Source organism: Salarias fasciatus, chromosome 17 (genome assembly GCF_902148845.1).
Source record: "Salarias fasciatus chromosome 17, fSalaFa1.1, whole genome shotgun sequence".
Taxonomy (NCBI): Eukaryota; Metazoa; Chordata; class Actinopteri; order Blenniiformes; family Blenniidae; genus Salarias; species Salarias fasciatus.
This window is the reverse complement of record NC_043761.1, coordinates 12,817,772-12,844,187: the sequence shown is the minus strand read 5'-3', so window position 1 is coordinate 12,844,187 and position 26,416 is coordinate 12,817,772. Positions and strand designations below refer to the sequence as shown.

The window sequence follows — 26,416 nt, the reverse complement described above, 5'->3', positions numbered from 1 at the left end:
GATTCCGCGGCAAGTGTATAATAATAAGAACACCATATTTCGACAGTCATTAGCCGAGTTGAGGTGGCCTGGTTCTCATTACCTGGAGACCTCGCAGGAGCCACCCCGCTCTACACACACACACACACACATACACACACGCAAGATACCGGTTTCTCACTAATTTGAAACCTCGGTGAAATGGTTTTTGAGTGGAAAATCCTCGTTGTCAGCACAGCCGCTTGTAAAATGTCCTTTGAATTCTTGTATCGGCAGCTTGCAACCGTGCATAGAGGAAAGGAGAAGGTAGTCACAGAAGGGGATTACTATCAGGACTGTGTATTTTAGCAGTTAAGGGTGTGTGTGTGTGTGTGTGTGTGTGTGTGTGTGTGTGTGTGTGTGTGCGTGCGTGTGTGCTTGTGGCTGTTGCCTCGAGGTTCCCTGAATCTGTTGGCTTGTGTTGATATGGATTTCTTATCAACCCTCCATTAGACCGTCACACTCACACGGATGCACGCGGGTGTGTGTTTACCCTCTCTTACGTTACGGGGGAGAAAAAAAAAAAAAAACATGCTCGAAAGAAAAAAAATCGACTTGTTGATCGTTAAAGTTTGTCCAACATAAACAGTCCACCCGCTGCAGGACACACGCTCACACACACACACACACACAAACACAGAGTCACACTTGAATACAAGCTGCAGACATTGCTTCTCACTTGTATTGTATGTTTGTGTGGCGTAGCAGCTCACCACACACACAGACACACACACACACACACACACACACACACACACAGATGTGGGGTGGAATGTGAGTGGCCGTGTCCATTGCCTTGGAAACGGCAGGCTGACCGGTGGAGGTAGCAGCTCCGCACAGTAACGATGTTATCACCACGGTGGGTTCAGGTCAGGACAGACCCCTGCAGACTTACTGTACGCTCAAACGCGTGCATTTTTGACTACATGCACAAACACAACTAGTCAGAAGTCAAATTATTTGCCATTTAAAGTATCAAGCAGGTGGCTGAACTCTTCCTGAAGTTGATGCTGCACGTTTTCATTGACGGAATGAATCTCACTTGTTGATTTTCAAAGTTATATTTATTCTAGTTTTTTTTTTTTTTTTGCAAATTATTATCATGTCTAGTAATAAGTTCCTTAAGAACCTAAAGAGTATTTCATTTTATTTATTTTTTTTAATTGCTGAGATTGTATCATTTCACAGCACTTAACATATTATGATCAAGAAATATCAAGAAAACTCTAGCAGTTTCACGTGAGCAAATATGAGCGAAGGGAGCGAAAGAGAAAAAAAAAACCTTCCGTTTAACTGCAGGAAACCTTCAGTGGAAGCAGACTCAGAGGTAGCGGCCATCTGCCTCAACCAGCTGGGGGTTAGGGGACAGCAAAGAGAGGAAAGAACAAGACAGAGAACACAAACAACAATCAGCCGAGCACAGGTTGACGGTGCCAGGAATCGCATATCGGGAACTTGCAGTTCCAAAGCAATAAAACCTGGAGGAAAGTACAGAGGGAGAGACCAGTCAAGGAAAAAAAAAAGGTCAGAAAGCTGCTGAAAGCTCATCCTCCACAGATCTTCAGCATCCCAGCAGTCTTCAAACAGACCGGTGTGTTCATGGAGACTGGTGGAGCTCAGGATTTCTGAGTGTTGCCCCTGAGGACGAGGACGTCAAATTCAGTTTAAGCTTTTAGGCTAAAAAGACAACGTAGAAGAACGGAGAGTTCCTGTCAGAAGTCTGACTGCTGCGTTTTGGATGCTTTTCAAAGAGTTTTGAGGACACTGTGGTGATGAAGAATTGTTGAAGTGTTGAAGTAACAAATGCAATGAGTGAGTTTTTCAGGTTGAATCTGAGCCAAAATGTTCCAAGCTTTGACAACGTTACACAAGGGACAGTATGTTCAGTTGATGGAAACCAGAGTAACCACATGAGCAGATTTAATTTTAATACATTTCGGAGGATTTGATGTGGATTTTGCATCACTTGAGCAGAAAATTCCCAGTCTGGATTTGACGTCTTTTGAATGTTTTGACAAATAGCGTTGGGTGTCGTCTGCATAGCATTTAACATAATCAGATCATTCTTCACCTTCAAGAAAACGTCAATATCATCCATTAATCTTCCAGACTGCTCTCTCCAGCTGAGGGTTGCAGGACACTAGGAATAGCAGGCTACAGACGGTACGGGCTGCAGTCCATCACAAGGCAAACACAAGGAGACAAACAAGCGCAGACGCCCACATTCACAACTCCAGGCAGCACCAGAGAGCCTCAGATGGATGTTTCTGGACTGTGAGACCTTCTCGCTGTGAGACAAGCGTGCTAACTACTGACACCGCCGCGCAGCACAGCAGTATTTATAGTATCAGTAATGTACAGCACACTCACTGCCGGTCTACAGGATGACTGTTTCTGACTTTCCTCATAACTCTGGTCAGAAAACAACCAAAGGGATCGATTCTTTCAAACCGTATAAGCATTTTTCTCACTCGGGCAGCATGTTGAAATGTATTTTCTGTCACTGTCTCTCGTTCACCCGCCGCCCCTCGCCTCACAGTCGCATGCCTGTTTTTGCCAATTCTCATATCTAATTTCACCACGGGGGGAGACGCACATCAGCGCTTGTTGTGGTCGTGGCCAAATCCCATTCGATGCACTCAATTCACAATGTAAACTGAAACTGGTGTTTATTTGCCGCTCACAGAAGCATTCATTACGAATTAAGCTTTAGCAAAGAAGCATTCCCCACTGCAGTTTTCCACCATTCAGATTTTTTCTTCCAAACAATCTTTGCTTCACAGTGATGTTACAGATTTCTAAATGACTTCCAATCTTTTTCAGTTTTTCTCAGTCCTGCTTTAAAGTTGGTTCAGTCCCACTTGTCTACATGTAGCATGTTTTCCCTCATGCTTTATTTTTTCTTTAACAGATTTACCTTATTCCAGTCTTTTTCCATTTGTATTTCTGCTCTTGTTGTTTTTGAAGCAGAACATTCGGATGTATTTTGGATTAATCCATTTCACCCAGGCAAATTCGAGTCCAGATTTGAACACACGGTTGCGCTTTAATGAAGTGCGCTGTTTGTGAATGAGAGCAGACTGCCACTTCTTAGTTTGCCGTGCTTTCACGAGGACACGCATTTTTAAATGCCCTCCATTTGGCTCTGGTTAGTAGCATGAGTTATAGCAAAGTAGAAAAATCCAAATTACATTTTTTGGCCTACGTCGTTTATTGGCAAGCATCAGCCAATTTCAAGGCCCGATTGAACATTTTATTCCACAAATTACACCTAAAGTGGGCACGCACTCAATCGAAAAAAGCACTTTCCCCCCTACAGTATTAGTGCGTAAGTTTTAATGTCAGTAGAGAGCGGATAGCTGGTGCCAAGGACAACATTTCCAAACACACAAATATATCGAATGAGCTTCTCAAGGATTGAGTACACAAAGTTTTGCTTGAAGTAAGTGCCTCTTTTTATTACACATGTTGACAGTTCATAATATCTTGAATGTTCTTTCAGTGCGTGTGTGTGCGTGTGTGCGTGCATACTTGTGTATTGGTATGATAATGTTAATGAGCCACGAGCATGTGTCTCTCAGTTATTTATAAAGTGTTTTGTGCTCAAGGGTACACACAGCTCCCTCCCTATCCTGTTACGTCCCAGTCCAGTCAGGACACAACACACACACACACACACACACACACACACACACACACACACACACACACACACACATACACACACACACACACACACACACACACACACACACACACACACATACACACACACACACACACACACACACACTGCTGCTGCTTTCCAGGGGTGTCCTGTGTCTGTCAGCGGACCTACATTCACATATATGTATTCATCTCAATGCCCTATTAGGGCTGTTTCATCTGGAGTTTTTGAAGCAAGACTCATTGTAATCTTCACTGAGTGCATGCGTCTGTGTGTGTGTGTGTGTGTGTGTGTGTGTGTGTGTGTGTGAATGTGTGTGTGAATGTGTGTGTTGGGCTGTCACAGCGGATGTACGTTGATGTCGGTTAGTGATGCTACCTTTGATTCTACCACCGAGGTCGCATCCTCTCTACAGGCACACTGCTACCTGTTGTGTTGCCATGGACACGCAACACAATACAAGCACATGTGACTCTTCCCCTTGAAGCCATAAGCATTGAGACAAACACAGAAAGATAAACACACACACACACACACACACACACACACACACACACACACACACACGTGTCTCCACATGCACTTAAAAGGAGTAAACGCCGGACCCAACTTCGCTCTGCTCCTCACCGGTTGGAGATGCTCCTGTGCACCCCATACAGCTGTACAAATTACATTATTACAGCACAAGAGACCGTTCAGTTCTGGGTTTATATGATCGGCTAAGCCATGCTGGCATGCCAGTTAACTTACCAGAAAATAGGTCACTATATTGAGATACTCACCAATCACATCACCGTGGATTACCAGATGCAGCCACAACCCATCAGGACATTAGATATTGAAAATTAACCAGAGGATTTGCTAACAATAATATAAAAAAAAAAAGTCTTTCCTCTGGTTTGTTTGCTGTGACCAAAATCAGACCGTGGAGTGCATCATGTAGGCACGCATGGCACAATAGTGCTCAGCTCAGGCACTCTGCTGTGGTTTTTGGTCTTTCCGCAGAGAGACAATGTGCGACTTGAAAGAGCCAGAATTCACAGGCAGTCTGTTTCACCCGCTTGTCGAAGCTTTCACTCATGCGGTGCACGTGAAAGATTGCACGGACGCGATTAAATACCTCGCGCAGACAAAACGAATTTGCCGTTGTTCTGCAGACTGTCACTCATCTCAGCATGCTTACACACACACACACACTTAAAATCCCATTTTATTCTTTAAAATCTGTTGTATTTTGGTTTTTTCACTCCGATTCACTTGTGCATTATAGTGTTCAGTAGAGTGCTTCAGCAAGCCTACACATGCCCTTTAATGCTTATTTAAAATATTTATATTGTAGTCCACTGCTACTGTGCCAAATCCGTGAATATGGGGGAGGGTGAGTGCTTCGGCTGGCCGTGCTGAGGTGGCTGTGCAGGGAGCAGTTAAGCCCGGGGATGTTAAGCCGTCTCTTACTACTGAAATGAAATGACCTGTAGGGGTATAAGCGTCACTGCATCTGTATCTCTGTGTGTTTTATGCACAGGGGGGGGGTGCATAAGTATGCTCATTTACAGCAGGTGGGGAGGGGGGGGGGGGGGGGGGGTGATGTAATTTCCAATGCATACATTTGAATAAGATTTATTTTTTTAAAAAAATTGGCAATTCCCAACAATTCCCAACAGAGATGTCACATCCATGTCTGGACATGTTTCATCTGAAGAAGAACCAATCGGAGGATGCTGCCACCAGTGTCTGTCTTCGCTGATGATATCCAATCAATCATTGTCAGTAGTTAAACATCCAATCAGGGGGACCTTGCTTGTGTCAAGGTGTCGCTGGATTGATGGGAAAATTTTTCATCCCGCTGTGTAATCAGAATGAAGATGTCAAATATCTCTCCTACCGGGATGTTTCATTTTCCAGGGCCAAGCAAGTGGCTCACCTTTGATGGAACTATTTTTCCGAAACAAATGGCTTAATTTAGATATCCGGGGAGGCTCTGTAATTGTCATGCTGTGCACAAAGCAGCAGTAATTGAGTTGGAAATTAAAGAGCAAAATTACTTCTGTCACACATTAAAAGTTACTTACGGTATCTTTGGCCTCAACAGGTCATATAATTATGTTTTTACATTAATTCTTTTTTTTTTTTGCCATAATTTTTCCAATCAAGACAGAATTGGTGAATTCAAAATTTGTGAATCAAGTCGATCAGCGGCTCAAGCATAAAGGAGGAAGTTTTCAGGAGAATAGGTTGACAAGGAAACTCGCAATTGATGCATTTGGGGAAAGCACACGCTTTGAATGTGAACTGTGATTCAGCTGAAAAGTACTAATAAATTGCTTCACACGCTGTATCCATTGGGGTGCAGCCACACACAATATGTCATTCCACTCTGGAAAAATGGATTTACAAGAAATCATCTCCCGACATGACACTGCATGTGCAATCTGAAGGTGTCAAATGGAAGTGGGATTTCATGGCCTCGTGTTATCAGTGGCGAGAGAGAAATCGAACGAGGTTTTCTTATTTTTTGAGGGGTGCAGCTGGAGTAGATGGAATCTGTTGCGTGCCGAACCACCGTGGAAAGGGCTTGTGAATGCCTGTGGAATCCAAGCACGGTGTTGCAGCAAATAACACTTCATATTTATATTGTTTGTCAACCTTTCCTTGACTTTCCGCGCCTCCCATGAGTATTAGAACCACATATGGCCATGAAGCACTCATGCATGTGTGGGAGCAGAAAGCAAGGAGCGCTCTATAAAAGTCGTGCCACAGCACACACGTTTATTGGGTACAGCAACAACTCCTGTGTATGGACGACAATAAAACTGATCACTCATGAGGACGTCTGCTTGAAATCCAATTATGGAGAAAAGTAGCCTTACAATCGATAGAACTACAGGCTGGGTGCAAGTTTAGTAAATCAGAAGACTGCTAAGGTGCCTAAATGGCTGATAATAATCGTACTTTTGCTGCAGAGCCATGCACTATCAAGTTCATCACAGCTACATTTCCATTTTTGGCGAGCCTATATAAATTCTAGTGTTAGTTTCAGATCTTCTTCATGCCTTGTTTGTACCGAGTTGCTATCCGAGTTACCGTTGCCTCTCCAGCATCTCAAGCCACTCTAGTAATTCTCCTCTGACCCGTGGCATCAACAAGCTATATCCGCACAGAGAATTGCAGCTCATTGGATTTTCTTTTCTTTTTCTGATCGTACCCTCAAAACCCCAGAGACTGTTATATGTGAAAATCTTATTATATCAGCAGTTTCTGCAATTACTAAGATCAGCCTGTCTTGCATCAACATCCAGGCCATCTCCAAAGTCACTTAATTCCCATTTATTCCTGATTATCATGGCTCGAACTTCAGCAGGCCATCTTGACCATGTCTGATTTGCTATTTTCCCTTGTAACTAGTTGAAACAGGTATGTTTAATAAACTGGACGACGAGTGTATAATATGTAAATGTAGCACATTTGTGTAATACTCTCCAGTACACACAGGACGGATCGGACGCCACACTTGAGTTCTTTGATGTTGTGTGTATGCCACTGAATAAAAAGGCTGTGAATCTTTTAGTTAGAGAAGTGTTGGTTGCATGTCTGTGGTGTCACAGTCCTCCTCCACAGCTTCCTCTGCTCACCATCACAGGCTTTTGTGAATGACTGTCCCATTGTTAAGGTTTGCTTTTTATCTACCCAGGCATGAATGTGTCTGCTTGTTCTCCCCATCTCGCTCTGTTTTTTTTCTTCTTCTTCTGATACTCGCGCTCACTCTGTACCAACACCTATTTCTCCTAGACTGACTCATCATTCACATGCTCTCATGATATAATGCTAGCAATGCATGATCGATTTCCCACACACTCAAGAAAAAAAAAAGCTTACAATTTAATTGCGAAAGTATGTTGGGAATCCTTTTAACTTTAACACCTAAAGGTGCATCAGTTCTTGGTCCACTCACCAAAGACATCACTTCCTCTTTTGTGTTCCTGCGCGAATCAATCGACCGCCATTTAGAAGTGAGGGGGCTTGAATTAGATAAATGAAACACCTCGTTTCTGTGGGAGATGAAGGGGAGCGAGACTGACAAGAGCGGAGCGGTGGAAGGGAAAAGAGTGCGGAGGGCAGCGCAATCTGTTGTTCTGGCAGCCCACCCTCGGCGAAGGCATGAGTCAGTCGCCCTCTGAAATGCCCCGAATGCATACACACATCTCTTTCTCACAGTCCATCAGGTGTGTGACTAAGCATGCCATTGTCAGTGTGACTGAGGAAGAGCCTCACTAGCTCAGTCGTCCCCCTACCCATACGCACACACACACACACACACACATACCGTACACACAGAGCCATCCCTGTTTCCCATCTGTCACCCTGTACTCAGTACACAGCAGTGTCGCCTGTCAGAAGTGCTGGTCATTGATTGCTACTGTAAGGTGGGATGGGCGCCGTGGTATTGAGTTTCGAATGACTGCGGTAAAGCATGAGGCTGGTGTGGGCAGCGGCAGCTGTTTGGGGACACTGATCCTTTTGTAGGGGCCAGCTGTCGAGAAGATCCAGTCATGAACAGTAAATAGTTAGCCGCTTGATCACAAGTCAGATCCTCCCACTCGATTCCAGCTCTGGAGGCTGATTTAAGGAGACCCTCACTTCATTTCCAGCTTGCTTCTTAATGTTTGCGAGATTATAAGACATGAAAGTAATTGGAGTATAATTCTATTTAGCCTGTCATCAAAGCTCAAAAAAGAAAATGAATGAAGAACGGTTTATGTCTTTAGTTTCCATAACCCTTTCATAAACTCTTTGACATTACTTTTAATGCAGAATATGTGATAATCTGGCTTTTGGTTACTAGCGTAGGTAATGCTCATGTAAAATACTCAATATCAACATCTTGTTTAAATCCTACACCTCCTACAATACAGACTTTCTGTTAAGAATATACATTTCTATATTATACAAACCATTCCTCAGATTGTGCTATGATAAATACACTGAATGTGTAAAGTAAGTGGATTGTTTTTTAAGCCTGTATAAAATTAATATCTTTAAACACGTCAATGATCTATTAAATATACATGCATTTCATTTTGTAGCTTTTAATCAATACATTGACATCATGCTGCTTTCATAAGATACACAGAATATCATAGGATATGAACCTGACTTCATGACACTCCAAGTTCAAAAATGTATCCCTTGGAGTGTTGATATGGATTTGCTCGAGTGCCCCTCATGTTTGTTTTCAATGCGTCTGCGTCCGGATGAGCATCGTGTTCTGTGTTTTCTGAGAAAGGCTCGCTGGCGAGCGACAGACGAAGGAGGAGGAGTAGGAAAAGGAGGCTAAGGCCGAATCAAGTCTCCATGTCCCACCGCATCCTCAGGTTACTCACCAGCCTCATCCATTATTGCTGGCCCTCATTCATTATGGATGAGCAGGTACAATGCCACATGGCTCGGGAACCGATGCTCCCGGTGCTCTCCCCTTCCACCACTAACGCCGCTGCCGCTGTGGCTGCCGTCCTGCCTGAAACCTCCACCGCCAAAGAGCCTTTCTAACCTCTCTCCGGGTTGTCGCCTACATTAACACGGGAGCAGGGGAAGAGAATGAAGAGGAACGTGAAGAATGTTGCTGGGCATTGATTCAACGGGAGATCGAAGAAGAAACTATAATGGGGGCGATCACGATGATGATGACTCAAACCTCCCCAAACATGGCCACACATTCAGTCTGTCTCGCCTCGAGTTCTGTCAGTTGATGGTTTCCATTCCACATCGGGGCAGCACAGTTTATACCTTAAGCAAACAGCCCATACATAATGATAGGAATTAGCATTTACTAAATTTGGCACCGTGCCTGCTCGCAGCACATCCAACGAGTTCCAGATAATAACACTAATGATGACTTGCAGGCCTGAACCAATCTCCTCCACAACTCCTCGCTTGTCCTTTTTTTTTTTCCTTTTATAGCGTGGAGTTCCTCGATGCGTCTGCTCTGGGGAATGTATTTAGTCACTGCTCCCCTGCATCTGACAGTGGAGAGGCACTTGTTTGACATTGGGAAGTAAACTGGAAAGAGCCCATGTTTCGTTCCAGCCTGGAGCACGTCAACAGTCCCGCCGAATGTTTGCCAACTCGACTCTCAACAACAACTAGGTACATTAAATCCTTTAATATGCTTAGATGAATGTCTTACTCATATATTTTCTAAATCACCTAATATAGTTATTATTAAGCCTAGGTACTATTCTAAATGTTCCAGTTTGTCCCATGAACATGTTTTTTTTTTCCTCAGGTTGTTATCTCAGCTTGACCTCAGTAATCTGTTTTTTTAGTTTATAGAAGGGTCTGTTTAGCTGAAGTGTAATTTCAGCATGCGGCGACATCCCATAACTTTTCCATTCACAGGTTTTCCTCCTCCAAGTGCGCCCGGCGCTCATTACTGCCATGTGTCCTGCCAAGGTGTTTTTTGAGCACGCTGCTGAAAGTCAGTGAGGACGGACTCGTCAGATAGATGCCTGAAATATTAATGCGTCACATTCCATCCCAATTCTGGCTCACCGTGACAACTCCACCCAGTCTTCCTCGTGTGTTCTAGGGCAAGGGAGACTTCGGCGGCGGCTCAGAGTTGCCATGACTTATTTGGACTGTCGGTGTGGAGAGTCTGACTCTTCTGGGTGTTTTTGTAAGTGGGCTATTGGAGTGGAAAGTAGGGTAGCCCTCAACTAGGTTATAGTAGCAGTAGTCCAACTAGGTTTCATGTTGCATGGTCTGCCTAATGAGGCTAACGCTGAAGAAGAAGAAACTGAACTTCCAACTTGTCTAATTTGTCTAAATAAAGACATCCAAAGGAAAATGTGAATATTTTTGGGTTAATAAGCTTATCTAGGTTCAGGTGTAGAGGGACAAACATTAAACCACTGCTACTTAAATGAAACTTGATCTGATGTATACAGTAGGAACAGAATATGTGGGTTGGGAGGCTCTCATCTCAAACGGGCAAAGCCAGGGCTTTGTTCTAGCTGTGCATGCAAGTATTTCATCCAGGTATTCCAGTGTGTGAAGTTAATTACTCACAGGACTTGTTGCCAATCAGTCTGCTTTCAGCCTTAGTAATGGAGTGTAATGGAGCGAGACGCCACAAGAAACATAAGGCTTAAACAGATTTAACAAACCTGACGCCTGCCTTCAACACAAGTTTATGAGAAGAGGATCAACTTCATCTGGTTAATAGGACATTTCAAACCAAGTTTCTTCGATAATTAGCTGGTAGTGCATTTCTGTGAAGGATGACAATACAGTGCAGAACAGGCACAAAGTGCTTTTCATCCATTTCTGCACAAACGTAGCACGACCGTGCCTGGCACAAAGAGAGTCTGGGAGAGGACAAGGACGTTTATCTAAGAAAAAAAAAAAAGTTAATAGAAAATCATCTTCAACCCTTCAAATTGTCGCACCTTTTATTAATGTAATTTTTCACCCATTTTTTTTCCCCCCCTCCACACTGTACGCATGTGAGTGGGCCAGTCATCTGCCACAGCAGTATTACTCAGTTCGGCTCACAGGACACTTTGCCGAGTACAAGAAACAAAGGCCAGCCTGTTTCTATGGTTTCGCGCATACTGCAGATCTGACTGGAATTTTACATAGACGGGGGCTAATGGATAGACCGCACCTGCCGACATTTAACAAATACCAGCGAGAGGGACGACGACGGAGGGTTCAACGTCAATGCTCATTACATCACCGCCAGCCTCCGTGAACATGCCCTGATGCTCAATCACCATTGGAATACACACACACATACACACAAAGCTCTGCACTCCCACAGGTCAAAACAGGAAGCACCGCCAAAGGAGCTTGGACAAACATACCTTTCTTTCTCCTGGCTTGTGATGCATCACACCAGGGATAGACGTTTTCCTGCAGACAGAGCTCTGGAAAACTCCTGCTGATCCTATCACATGACGATTTCAGAGAGTAACATTTCCATTCTACATCAGACGGCACCTGGAGATGGTGATTTCGGAGAAAAAGGAAGGACGAGATAGGAAAAAAAAGAATTTTCATCTCAGTGAAATTAAAGAAACTAAACCTACAAGTTATTTATGCTGCCTTAAAGTATTCACAAGCATGCCTGTTAAGGTGATTGAAAATATTATAAAGTATAAATAAATCTCCTAAAGTCTATGGTTATTCATAAGCAAATGGAAACAGATAAAAGCCTGGGTGCTTTCAAACTACTAGTCAGCATTGTGGTTGTTACTTTGAAGAGAAATCGATCCACAGCTGTGTTAAGCCTGTTGTTGCACTCAGTAATCTAATTGCGCGGGGCACATTGGATCTGTTTTAAACTTGAGACCACGCTGAATTACTGGATAGCGGTAAACCAGGTCACCGCCATCAAATGCAAGGGTTTGATTGCTCTGTTTGTTGCCCGGACCACAAAACTGAAGCTGTCAGACTTCACACATACTGGATCTTATTAGTCATAGAGGATGAGCTTCAAGATGGACACAGTTTATCTAAAAATCAACATTTCTGGCCTTTCCATTATGATTAATAAATCTCCCTGGTTTGGTCCTGCCTTTCTCCAGACTGATCCAGGGCAAATGTAACGGTGGACTGAGCAGTGAGCAAACACACACTCACACACACACACACATACACACGCCAACCTCCACAGGTCATTACATTTACCACTAAGCATCTCCATAAGCCCAAGCAGGCATATCTGACATATCCATCTGCTGTGTTGGGATCATGCTGGATCTGCCACACTGTCACACTCCCTCTAAATCGGGGAAAGGGGTGTGCCAGTGGCAACGATGATGGGGACATGACATGTAATCATGGGGTTGGTCACAGCTTGGTAACCAAGCAGGGCTATGATTTTGCCCACATTTACATGTCCTCTCGAGCATCATGTCATATCAGCTCGGTTTTGTGCAGCAGAACGGAAAAGACAGTTGAGTTTCATAAAGTCCTTTTATTCTCCAAGGATGACAGCTTCTTTGTGGATTGTGTCTGTTACTGTCCGCGGATTCTTGTCGTTCCCTGTTTTACCGTCTTGCTGTCATTTTCATCTGTTCAGCTTGACTTCAGTTTGAAAAAGCCCTCAAATTCTTAATTTTCCTCTTTGGCCATTTTTGTTTTTGGTGTTTATCTTTTTTTTTAAAGTCTAAACCTGAAACTTGACATAATCAGCCACTAGCATAATCACTAGAAATCAACATATTTGAAATGTTGCTAATATTTACAGTTGAAATGTATTGCAGTCAACACTGCTCACAAGAGATTCTGCTTCTCTTAGAAGTCATTCCACTGCTCTTTCCTCAGATGTCTCTGATTGTCCTTCTCTTTCCTATGAAGGTTAAGGCTATTACCTCAGGGCTAGGTGTGTACTTGTGTGCGTATGTGCATTTTCAGTGTGTGCAAATCCATTCTGAAGGATTCTTTGACAGCAAGAAGCTTTGGTCCCAGTGTGCAACCCTGCCTCTCCTTCTCCTTGTGCCTCCCTGCTTTTCCCAGGGGAAAGCCCCCATGTGAAATGGAAGAAATGGGGTGTAAAGGGCACCGAGTTCCCATTGGATCTCCTCCTCTTTGCCCCTTCTGTGCCCAGTCTGTGCCACTCCGCTCTGGACATTGGAAAAGCTTAATAAGTCGGCTTAAGGAAACAAGTATTTCCAATGAGTTTCTCTCCCGCTCAGTGCACTTTTCTGTGGGTTAAGCAAAAATGTGATGTGGCACTGTAATTAAGTTGCCATTAATTGTTTTGCCTGGTCCCCGGTGGGACTGCTCAGACTCGGGGAGAAGAGAAAAGCAGATTTATGGGGCTGTCGGGCTCCACGCCTAACTGAACAACTAAGCAGAGTGAAAATGATTCCTAATTACTGCCTGTTGCCATTAATTTATCCAAAGTCACCTCTGCCAGCAAGTCAACTCACCCTTACCATCATCTAGTTACACACTCAAGCTTCTTTACTTTTGTAATTTCTCCTCTCAGTCAACATTTCTACAGTAGCACGGCTACTGTTACACTCCGCGGTATTTTTGTCCTATAAGTTTTGTTTTCCACTTTTAATTCCTGTCAAGATCACGATGGCAGCGTTTTCCATGAGCGCTGCGCCGAGTCTAAAAGCGGAATCTCAGGTGGTTTCTCTGCCTTGGCGGTAATTGAATCAAGACTATTTATATGCCCTACATTTTATGACATGTAGAATGTTCACTGGCCTGAATGAAATGCACCATCCAGCTCCACCACTAGGCCAAATGTAAATACAGAAAATATCAACGGAAAACAGGCCATGGAAAACATGTCCTGGAGGGCAGTGGCACAGCCTCTTCCCCTGCATCCCCACCAACACCCTTCTATGGCTTGTCTTCACACACGCATAAGTTTATATGGCGATGGCGTACTATAACCATACACAGACGCTCCCACTCACACAACCTCATATTGGGTGGGACGCTGTCCTTACAGAGTCTGGCCTCAATGGGTACTTGAGGTGAATTATTGTTTGTGAGTGGAAACTTGGCCAGATAATCTCAGTGCTGCTTGCTCAGGGGCTGAGTAAGACCACTGTCTCCTCCTCAGCACACACAGCTTTTGTTTTACCATCTCTATTTCCAGTTCTCATTTATTTGCTGACTTTTTGCCTTTTACAATAACTCCTTGTCTCTGTGCGTTTGCTCCATCTTTCTCTTCCTTTTCTACAACCGCCTGTTCTCCTTCTTCTCTCTCTCTCTCTCCATTTCCCCTTTGCTACTTTTTCCCAACAACTCTGGCCTCTATCCTGCAGGCCATTCACCTCTCTGTTGCTGCCCTTGCCAGTGCCTTGCAGTAAATTCCAGGGGTAGCTGGAAACACAAACATGCACAAACGCAGGGCAAGATAGACCCCTCCTTGCCGCTACCTCTCGCTCGGCTTACCTTCGGACAAGGGCTCTTTGTCTGGGAGGCCACTTCACAAGGCCTCGCTCCGGATCTTCTCGTAACTGTTCACCTGCATGGCAGGTATAATTCACAGGTCTGTGTCGCTGGTTGTTTCTGTCAGTCAGCAGTGGCTGAATGTTAATCATATAACTGGGTTCTCCTTCAGCAGACGTAACGTCCATGTTTAGACAGAGGATTTGAGCAGAATTTGTGATTACAGTGATCCTGGCAGACTAATAATGTGTTAGACGAAGAGGGATTGTTATTATAATGTGCAAGGCCCATCGGTAATATAAACTTTGTCTCATTACAGCTACTGCACAATTTGAGTAATTGGTCTAAACAGTCTATCATGAGAGCGAGGCCTCTGAACACAGATCTCAGCCAGGTGAAATCCCGTCAACACATTCAGTATAAACTCAGAAATCCAAGCAGAGCATCGCTTAATGGACTGGACTTGTGAAGAATGTTGTGTATTTGGAAACTTCTCACACATCATCAACCTCGATCAGCAGTCTTTCTCAGAAGTATGCAACACTGTTTCCCTCTTCCTCTTCAAAAGGAGGAAGCCCCCCCCTCTCCACCCCACCCCTCCACGTCTAACTCTTTGCCAATGTGCTGAGCCAGTGGAAAATCCAGCGTCCGTTCAAAGTGGTGTAGAAAGATCAGTTGACCAAAGGAAGCAATATTCATACAGCGTGTCCGGACTGATAGCGGCCTTGTTGTGCAAGGAGACTAATGAGACATCTTCACATTCACATTTTCCACTTGCATCGGCTTGAGAGGCACATGATCTACTGGTGCGCCCTTTAGGCGCAGTCATATGTTGATTTAGAAAGGACAAATGTTTAGGAAATAACTGATAATGTTTCTGTGGCTCCGTTTTCCATTCCCTTTGGCTTTTCCATCGTGCTTTGTTAGTCCTGCAAATGTCTCCATCAGTTCGTGGCAGCGTGCTATCTGAAACTCTGATAAGATGCCGAGTCTGCAACTGAGCTCCTCTCAGTTGGAGCAGCAGACACGTTCATGCGGTGCCACTTTTTGACTTAACCTGCAATTATTAGTCAAGTTATCTTGTCTCATGGTGTGTAGATCTTCTACCCCTGTAATTAAAGTTCTATGTTGGGATGAGCAAATACACACACAGTTACCAGTACTTTCTTTATTTTCCCTTGCGACATTTTCTCCAACTTTTTTTTTTTTTTTTCATCTTTTTGTTCTGACATTGCCCTGAACTTCTCCCTCTGCGAAACCATGTGTTCTCCTTCGACCTTAATTAATAACGTGGTTCTGTTTCGAGAGTGTTTGTTATAAAAGCAAAAGTTGCCCTGAAGGCAACATCCCCTTTTGGGAGAGTTTTGGCGTGCCTCATCATTAATGCTTACTCAGACAGCGTGAACAACACATTAGCATGCACAAATGCTAATGACACTTGACATTTACTGTAGTTCACAAGATGCTCCAGAGCATATGGCAAGTTTCCACCGAGAAAACTGAGTCAACATTAAGACTCAGACAACAGCTGTGGGGAAAATGATTGGTCTCCCAAAATGAAAAACTCCACATGGTTTTCTGAGCGTTTGAGTATTTGCTGAGGTGTAATATCCACATGAAGCGGGACCTTTTGGGGTGAGATTTTCTGCTCTCAAACAGGAGTGCTCAGCTGCTTCTGTAGACACGTGTGGTCGCTCCCTTTTAATTTCCAGGGGTAAATAATTCACCGCGCCCATTAACGAAGCAGAAGCCCGAACACTTCCCAGATTGTTGTGTATACAGCTTAAAGACATTCCACGTGGGGCCTCACCGTCATGCTCACTTCTGCGGTCCCTGAGTGTTTAAATGGATTGAAACCGAGATTAAGTGCTTCAAACTGCACAAACAGGCTGTGATGACACAAGACAGAATTCCTCTTTATTTTCTGACAAATTTAGAATAGGCAGCGCAGCCATCAGCCACAGGCTGGAAGGAAAATGTTGTCACAGGGTTTTGCATGAAGGATTCTGTCCCGTCTTAAATCTTTTATGACTTCCCCTAATGGCTTTCTCTGAAATCATCTGTGTGAACACTTAAGTGCATTTGTACGCAATCAATGATGTGTGCCTGTTTAAAGCAAAAGTAAAATGAAAGAATCAGCTGATTAGTTTGCAGGTATCACAAAAACTGTAAACAGGGGCTTATTGTTTAAAAAAAAAATAGATTACCTTCAGACTGAGTCAGACTCATTGAATGCATACAGATAAAGGCAACAAAAGCCAGCTAATCATTGCCGTTCTGAATATCTCAAGCCTTTTTCACTCTATGAGAGTTTTTTTCTTGAGATCTCCCGGCCTCTGCCACAGCTGAACCAGTGAGATCAAGTTGGAGGAGCACACTGATGGACTGAGAGAAAGAAACGGGCAGAATCCGTGTCACGTTTAAAGGGACATCTGCTCTGGGTCGGCCAACACGCTGCAGGCTGCCACTCATGAATCCACCAAAACCACTGATAGTGAACTGGAAAAAACTGCAGATGTAAAAATAGATCTCGTCTCTGCTTTAGCACTTCAGAGTTTGAGAGCCTGCAGAGTGGCGGCGTGTTTGGTGGTGATGGTTCAACCAAGTCCAAATGATAACGTACAACTGGTACAGTGCTGGTGCTACAGTACAAGTTTGAGGTTTCAAGCTGAGCATTGACAGTCAAAAATGTAATGACATAAGGACGGATGCCATCTTTCCATCTATCTATATGTTGTGATTGTTCCTTATGTTGCACATTCAAATCTCATAGGAAAAAAGGACCAAATGATTGCACAAGTCCTACATACGTCAACTCGTTTTTTTCGAGTGCTTTCTGTCTTCCTCTTTCCTTCCAGATCACTGTTCTTCCCCCTTGACCTCGACCAAACTCAAACATTCTGAAGTGACATTTTCCAACTTTTGTGCTGCGCGTAAGCATAAACCCGTTAAACTTTTGCCCCCGTTTACAAATCTGGAAAAGTGCACGCGTCTGTGTGCTCAGGGCTTGTGTTAATGATAAATCCCATTATGCCAAGACAGCAAGTATATTACAAAGATGTTTGACCTCAGCCTGGGCTGTGTTGAGTTTATCATCAACCATGACTGAACCTTTACATTATAGAGTCCACCTATAGGTCGTAAAGCTCCAGATAAAGACATTTGTAAAAGCACAGTTTCTTGACAGTATGGTTGGTTTTTTTCACAAGCTCTGATTGAAAACTTGATTTAAGTAGCATCTTTGTGAGGCCGCTGATTTATTGTTTACACTGGAAAAAGCCTCCCAGCTATTTCCCTAAAACTGGATTTCCTAAGAAAAAAAGGACACTAATTCTGAAAAGTGTTTCATTTCATTTTTGATTCAGTTCTCAAGTGAATCTTGAAATGAGAGATATTATTTTGGTGTTGTATTTTGATTTTCTACACAGAAGATACCTTATTTCAATGATTAATTCATTCTGGAGGTTTTTGAATACTTTTGTGTAATTAATTGTGGATTAATTAAATTTTTAGATTTAATAAAACATCATGAAGACAACATGGAGGCAACCTCCAAAATTCCGAGGGTCAGGGAAGTTTTTTTTTTTTGACCTAATTTTTTGAGGTGAAAGCATGGCAATAAAAGAAATATCAAACTGCTAATTTTCCTTTTAAAACACGTTATTACCGTACTAAATTTGATGTTTGTATTATGGAAATAAATCAAAATTATAAAATAAGCCTCAATGTAAAACTGTGACGTTGTGAGGTACAAAGACGTACACATTTCACATGAATTGAGGTTTATTTATATTGTGCCAATTCCAACATAGACAACTTGGTGAGGATGGGGTCAGGCTACTCAGCCAAGCAAGCTGTGAGATGGCAATGAACTACAGTCCACTGATTTTGAGTGGTGTCACTGAGGAATGCATGAGAGCGACTCCTTCACAGGACCCCATCTGTCAGATTAACTGTGCCCATTCGTCTTTATATCGTCCCACTGAAAGGCCAAACCTCTGGTCCAATATGAAGGGCAGGGAGAGCACCAACAAACAACAATGCACTGGACTATAGTTATTGTTTATATCATCTTATCAATGCAAATGAGACATACTTTCAATATGCTAAGAAACAGAAACAGAAAACCTTTACTATCATCATCAATGTGCAAAGCAATTGTACAGCTGCTCCTCTCACAGTGCAAATGAAGAAAATAAAACAAAACTTATATGACAATAAATTCACTGACGTTTCACAGTAAATGCCTGTGTTGCTTGTGTCGGTGTGATTTGTGATGTGCAGAATGTGTGAAGCCAAGTATCAAGAATCATTTCAGTATCTTAAAGCTGTACCAAAGTGTTCTCTTTTTTGGAATATTGAGGATTCTGTGTCACACATTTATATATTTTTCCTAAGTGTCACTCACAGATCCACACATATGTCTTGCAGCATAGATTGACTTTTGCTGCACGTCTGTCCGTGCCTCCTGTGTCCAGTGAGCGTGTGCTGCAGTTGGATCTCCTGCGCAGAGACGGACTTGTGCTCGCATTGCCCCGCAGTGCTGAACTTTGCATTTCACTGACAGTTGTGCCCTGCAGTGGAGCAGCTGACTGCAGAGTGTGTGACTCCTCTACAGGAGTGGAGAATTGCGAATAATACAAGCATTGAATCCTGGGGAAGGGGGGAAAAAAAGCCCCGCGCGACGTCATGGAAAGAATGACGTCAGGTTTGATTAGGCGCCGGGGGAAGAGTCTTGTTGTAGCCGAGGTGGAGTTCAAGCAGCCGGACAGCGGCGGCCGTGCAGAGGGGCTTCGGTGCGGAGGATACTGTTCTGCAGGCAGCATCATATGATGGAGAGCGAGAGGGGGGGACTGTTGAATAATCCTGTTATTATAAAGCGACACAGGGGCAGAGAGGGAGTAGTAGGAGATCATGACGTAACCGTTTCCATAGGCGACTGATATGCTGGCTAAGCCAATGGGAATCCACACCAGCGGTCCGTACCCATCCTCCTTTTGACGTGCATCACATGTTCCCGGCGGTGTTGTGACAGAAACGAGCAGGATGAGGCGAGATGATTCCCCTCCACGCGATTCCTTGTTCGCCAGACTCACGTTGAAACGCTGTATATTTCTGCTTCCTTTAACTCACATCGCACCGAATGCCTCTTATAGCACATTCAGTTGTGAGATTCGTGATGGTAGCTTCAATAATAACATATGTATTTCACTATTTCTTTAATAATTTAGGTATAATTGACCCACAGTGTATCCTTGCAGAGTGGAACTACTAACATATGTGTTCCTTAATAAACGGACATTTATTGAATTCCCCTGAACGTGGCTGTTGCGCTCGTGTGTCATACGGTTTTCCCCGCCGGCCGAGCAGGTTTCTGCGGGTTTCAGAGGGAGGGGTGCGGTAACCATCTTGACGGTTCGGGCTGGAGACTTTGGTTGTGGTTGTGACAGCGCAAGTGGGCGGGATTTTACCTCAGATCGGGGGAGAGAGTCTAGTCTTTGGTGAGACTGAGGGGGAGTTACAGAGAGAAAGGGACCTGGGGTGCTCTTCAGAGAACGGAGTAAGTATCTTTGGATATGTTTTCCTCTGCTTAACGCAACTAACCCTCGCACAGGGAATGCGTGTCTGTGAGTGGTTTGGAGAGTGCATATAAATCCTTTCCCGGTGAAGTCTTCATTTTGTGTGTGTCAGTGTGTGTGTGTGTGTCTGTGCAGTGATCAGCGAAGGGCCAGTCGCTTGTGGGTAGTTAGCAGTATACCGAGCTAACGTCGTAAGCTAGCGTTATATCTTTGATAGATACTGACATCGGGGCGTCTCGTTTTCCAGCCCAGGTAGCCCACCAGCCGGGATGCTGCCAGATTTTATTTACACGTTCCCAGTTTGCTTAGACACGTGCATCGCTTTGGGCTAAGTTTTTTCTACTTGACAAATCTGTTGGAATAAGCTTTTGTGTAATTCCCCCTCTTTACAATCAGCATAAGCTAACGCATGGGAGCTAGTTGGCTAACGGTGCACGTTAGCCCCGGTACGTTGTTTTTTCACCCCGTCTCCGGTGGACAGCAGTCTCAGCACAGTCTCTCCTCTATGTAAGGCGTTTTACACGTTTATACATATGTATATATTTGTACTCCGCGTGTCGTTTTGGAGAAAGTTGCCATTTATTTCACTCATTCATTGAAATTCCACAGTTACACGGTGGCATGCCATTCAGTCCGCTTAACGCGGAGATAAGATAGTGTCACTAAGCTAACGTTTGTGGAGTAAATGTCAAAATATTGAACTCTAACCTCGTTAGCCCAACGAGTCGCTAAAGGAGACACCTTGTAATCAATTCTCTCTCATTTTTTTTGCCTGTCACGACAGAGTACACGCAGTGTTTTGCTTTAATTTAATGTAAGTTGCCGGTAATATTTCCCCCCCGTGCTGTCAAAGTTAAACAGCCCTTCAGGGAATATCATCTGCCGGTGTTATGGCTAATTCGGTTTCCCCTTCTGTTCGTGTCACCCCCTCACCGCTATAGTCTGAACACATCACTTGGCAGTAATGTGAACCTTCTGAGACATAAACTGACCTCCACCACATTTACCGGAACTCCTCAGTGTACTAGCTGTTTTTTTTACGGTAGCTAATGCACACCGGGAATAAACCCTGTACTTTCCCGACGAATAATGCCGGATGAAAACTGACATTCAGGAAGAGAGAGAAAAAAAAAAGACAGACCTTGAATGCATCATGCTGCTTTGGATTACCATTTCCATACAACCGTATTTCTAAAGCTCTGCATTCACTGTCTGATCATTTGCATGCAAACGCTACACTTCCCCTATTCTTTTAAGGAGGACAGTCTTAACACTAATTTCCATATTACCTGCAAGTTTCTAGGTTAGTGTCTCATACAGCCAGCTGAGCACCTTTTTAGTGTCCACTTGAAGGGATCACTCCTTATCCAATTAAATGGCACAGGGTTTGCTGCAGAGCCAGCACTGCCTTCCTGGGTTTAACTTCGCAAAGGATCGCAATCTGCATAGTAGATTCATCTGAATGCATTTTGAACATAAAATTAAGCTTGAGGTAAATTGGTGTAATTGATTGAACATGTGTGCCACCTTAGTCATTATCTTATTACATAATGTAATGACAACCAGGCCACAATGCCTTGCTCGTGCTGCAGAGTATTTGCCAGATGCTGTGATATTTTGATGTAATTCAGTCTCAGTTTGGAATCTCAACTCTTTCCTTTTTAAAAACATTTGTCTTCTCGAAAGACTAATTTATCAGAATGTCTGTGCAGCTTAACATACAGTAAGGCAACATTTGTTTAATGATTCACTGAAATCAACAGTAACATAATCTGTTGCTCTGTCTCAGCCCTTTGAACTCAGACTGTTGCTGTCACTCAAGAATGACAAAAATATCCTTTCTTATTCCTTGTTATACAATCTTGCCATAATGGTTGACTCTACAGTACTGTTCATTCTTATAAAAAGTATAGGTACTTGTTAGATTTAGTTTTTGAAATTCGAAGTAATAAAAAACATTTATGCGCATAATAGCTTGATCTCTTTCTGTATGTGACCTCAGGCAGGTTTCGTTTTCCCTACTTTCACTAGTAGACCTAAAGCCTGTCGTCACCTTTTTATGTGGTACAGATTTGTTTCATTCGTCGTACTGCAGAGTGGAGGTTATGTTAATCTCTCATATGTGGAAAAGACCGAAGTAATACAGTATACTTTCTTCTAGACTGCTCTTGGCCGCCAAATCTGTCCGTAACTCATCACGTTCGTCTAACAGCTGCCTGACAAGATGTCAGTAGAGCTTCACAAAGGAAATTATATCATGGATGGCATCAATTACTGTCTGTGAAAATATCACAAAGCATTATTTTAGTAGGGTGCCACTTGAACATTATCGATCTGAGGTGACATCGAGGTTCATGTTAACCAATACGAAAAGCTAAATATAGTCTGTTTTTGACATATTAAGGAGAATACATTTATGATCTTATTGACTTGCAGTGCAGTTTTGCCTACTTTGCTTCTTTTTTGGGTTGATTAAAAGGTTAAATAGTTTGAGGTTACATGGTGCTTGAGTCATTCATGATCAATCTAATTTTGCTGAACTGAGCAGTAAATACAAACAAGTGACCTCAATAGGTTTCCTTTGATGGTTTTCGGTGGAGCAACAAGGCTGTAATGGAACTATTTACATCAGAAATAAAAAAAACCCCTCCTAATATTTAAGTAATTTAGTGTTTTTACTTTGCAGCAGATGCTGCCTGATAGTTTTCAGTCTTGAGGAGTCAAGTTCTCAGGCTTTTAAAGTAGTTTTATTGTTTCTGTGAAGCTAATGGTTGTAATTACAGTAGAAGTTTTTTCTTTAACTGGCTTTTCTATCATTTGTGTGCATCTTTTCATTTAATTCAAATCCATTCAGCATCAATGTCACTCAAAATTTCACAGCTCTCCACACATTTAATTTTTCATTGAAGCAGTTTTCTTTTTTTTGAACTATTATTAAGGGGGAAATGTACCCAGTAGATGAAAGCCTGAGAGGCCACATTCATGCAAAGTACAGTACAAACACTTAAATGTATTTTCATGAAACAATAACAGCCTGAAAACCCTTTTCAGTTGTTTTTAATCTTCGTTTGCAATCTTAACATTCTCACTCAAGAGGAAAATCTGCACTTTATCTAATCATCATAGTTTCAAAACTTTGTCTTTAGAAGAGTGCTCTTTGTTGATGCACCCAGATTAGTGTAATTGATTATAGTTTTGCTCCCAGCATGTACAGTCATTCCTGACCCCTTCAGAAGAGTAGTTCTTCTAAATTTTTCTACAGTTGTTACTGCTACATTGAAATACTTGGGTAAGAAAAAGATGAATTGCATCTTTGAGCGTAGGTTTGCATGCAAGCTGTGTTGCGCTCAGCATTTGAGATGTTTGGGACAGTAAGGGCTGACTGTGGCAGAAAATGGCAGGGCTGGAGGGCCTGAGGCCGCTGAGAGGCTGCGTGGATTCACACATAACAAAGAACACAGAAAGCTTCTCATCTTCAAAGTGGCTCAGTCAATGATGCATCTTTTGGGAATGTTTTCATCCTATGTTCTTGACAGACTTACATCTCAGTAAAATCTCTCTTCTCTTTAGAGAAATCTGTCTCTTGAACAGAAAAAAACCTCTTACTGTTATCTTTTATGCCTGCCACACAAAAATATGTACAACAGAATGGAATGTTAGCTGATTCCCTTGATTACAATTTGAAGATGAACATTATGTTCATGGCTTCATGAAACACACCGACTGGTTTTTAAAACGGTGTCAGTCCGATTTCCACCGTAGCAACAGGGTAGTGTTGAAGCACTTGGAAACGCCTAAATTGGTAAACAAACCAGAGGTAAATGATCTGACCTGTCACCGTATCCACAGAGGCTGGGCTGGAAGGCGTAATGATGTGAGTAGATATTGAAACACTGTTCACTTCGTTTGACGCCTTCAATGGTGCGTTCAGGTTTTTAAAACGGAGTAGTTGATGGATGAGGACCTCTACTCCTACACTCAGCGCACTACCATTGAAAGTGCAGCTTTTACTTCGGCAGTTTTTTTTTTTGTTCATCGTCCGTGAAGTTCAAGTTTCACAAGGACGCACTGAATAGAAACATCTTAGTCATCTTCACTTGTGCATGTAAGAACTGAATCATAATTTTACAGGGCCTTTTTATATAACTACAAACACACAAGAATAAACTTTTGGTCATTCTGGGTGTATCTGGATCCCACAATGCTGCCAATTTTAGAATATTCATCTTTACTCTTTGAGTGGAAAAGCATGAAATAGAGCCGGCGCGTCCTTCGCTTGCATGGATATTCTGACGTACTTCCTCATCGTCTGATGTTACGTCTGAAAAACACACTGAAAACGCACCTTTGTTCACGCAAATTATAAAACCAAAAGTCAGATAAGACAGCTCTGTCATAGCAAAATATTGATAAAAAATACTTGCAGAGAATATGCAGTAATCGTATTAAGTGAATGTTCCAATATTCACTAATGGTTTTGGTTTAAAAGTGAGTTACGTTGGCTTTAGATCGTCGTACAAGAAATAAGAGAAGCTACAGTGGCAAAGTGTGACTGTGACACCTCTGACTGTGCGTTCTCACATACTGGCAGCCCGACAGTGTTTGAGGGCTGCGCAGAGGTTCCAGTCTGAAGTCGCCTCAGCCGCGAGCCATGCAGCACAAGGATGGCTGGGTGTCTCTGCGTTGTACCCTCCACATTTACACGGCCTGACCCAGTTCAGCAGTGGCTAGCTGTTGGGGGAGGGGACAGTCTAGGGGAAGCTAAAAATACCGCTTCTCGCATTAGGCGGCTCCGTTGCAGAGGGATCCCTAGAATTGCTATCCTTGACTTGCATCAAGTTGTTGGCACGTAGAGGTGTTCAAACTGCCAGAGGGTTTTCCTTCGCGTGGAAACAAAGAACATGAGTATATTTCTGAGATGCCCTCTGCCGTTGTCCGAGCCACTTGTTTCCACTCGCCGCAGCCTTCTGGGTGGAGGACTCGGTGTGCACCTAATGTGTGATAGCAGCCTTAAATAGCTTGGGCAGAGGAAGGAGTTGACACTCCCAAGTCCGTGGTCCTTGGGTCAAACAGCATGGCGTGCAGTAGATTGGCTTTGCCGCCGCGTGGAAAGGGTTAACCTTCCCCTCTGTCATTCAACCATACCATGCCAGCTGTTGGCTTGGAGATCCAATCACAATGATTTTCCACTGTTGTGACATGTGACCTGCTCCGCAACCTGAAACTGGCGTGGCACAGCAAATGTTGGCACTTCCTTCATCTTGGCGTTGTTGCTGCTCGTGGAGCTGGTCGGGTGGGTGAAGGGGGTCAGGGGGGCTGTGAACGTGGGAGAAGGGATTTAGTGTAAGACGTGAAGATAAGGAAAGGAGTAAGCAGAGAATTAGATTCATTACTTTGGCTGTTGCATGTGCACTCTCTCCTTGTGGTTTTTTTTAAGCTAGTCATATGCCTGTGGGAACTTCACAGAGGCCGTCCGCACATCAGGAAAGCGGCTTGTTTGTGCAAGTTGCAGACGACATGCGTTTTCCCAACGACTCCTAAAAAGGGAGACATTCTTTGTGTAGATTTTGGCATTGATCATTTTTGCATCTCTTGCCATATTTTTTTGTTATGAGTAATTGATTTATCCGGGTTAATCTTGACATTGGCTGTTGGGGGACCAATTTGGATCCTGTTTGTGACAAGGCGTAAATCCAGTGTAAAAACTAACTCAAATCTGCAGTACATATCATTGTCATGACAGAAAAGCTTGCAAGCGTTGTCTTAATATCTTCAACTAAAGATTCATTCAAGAAAAAAAGCCAGTTGCTCTGTCACTAGTGATCTCAAAGTGTTTAATACTAACTGTTCTCCAGATTTTTTGCAAACATTACTCCTTCCCTCTTTTTAGTCTCTCTTTAAAAGGTTGTTAAAGCCATATGATAGTTGGATTTGTGATTTTCAGTTATGTTTGTGTTTATTTGAAAGAGAGCAGCACTCCTGTTAGCTACTAACACAAGCTTGACTAAATGTTTGGTTTCACTGTTATACATATACATGTCAACATCGTTGACAAAACTAATATTTGTTGTGTCACTTTTAGAGGGGTAAAAATGGATGATCTTCACACTGTAGATGCTGTCACTGAAGTTGAGAAATGACGACTTCTAAATACATGCGCCAACATGTGTTGAAACATAAATCTTAGCTCAGCACAAGTTAAGCTTTCAAAAAAAGGAAAAAGGGATTTCTACGA

At 43.1% G+C, this 26,416-nt stretch overlaps 1 protein-coding gene across 3 annotated transcripts in view; it reads left to right on the top strand.

Annotated features, from left to right (window-relative positions):
- Positions 1-20,034: 20,034 nt before the first annotated feature.
- Positions 20,035-26,416, top strand: part of atp2b1a (ATPase plasma membrane Ca2+ transporting 1a) — a 34,382-nt gene continuing 28,000 nt past the window's right edge. For all 3 annotated transcript variants that reach the window (XM_030113707.1, XM_030113710.1, XM_030113708.1), the window contains exon 1: positions 20,035-20,162. The gene's annotated coding sequence lies outside the window, so the exon portion shown is untranslated. The remainder of the gene's footprint in view (positions 20,163-26,416) is intronic.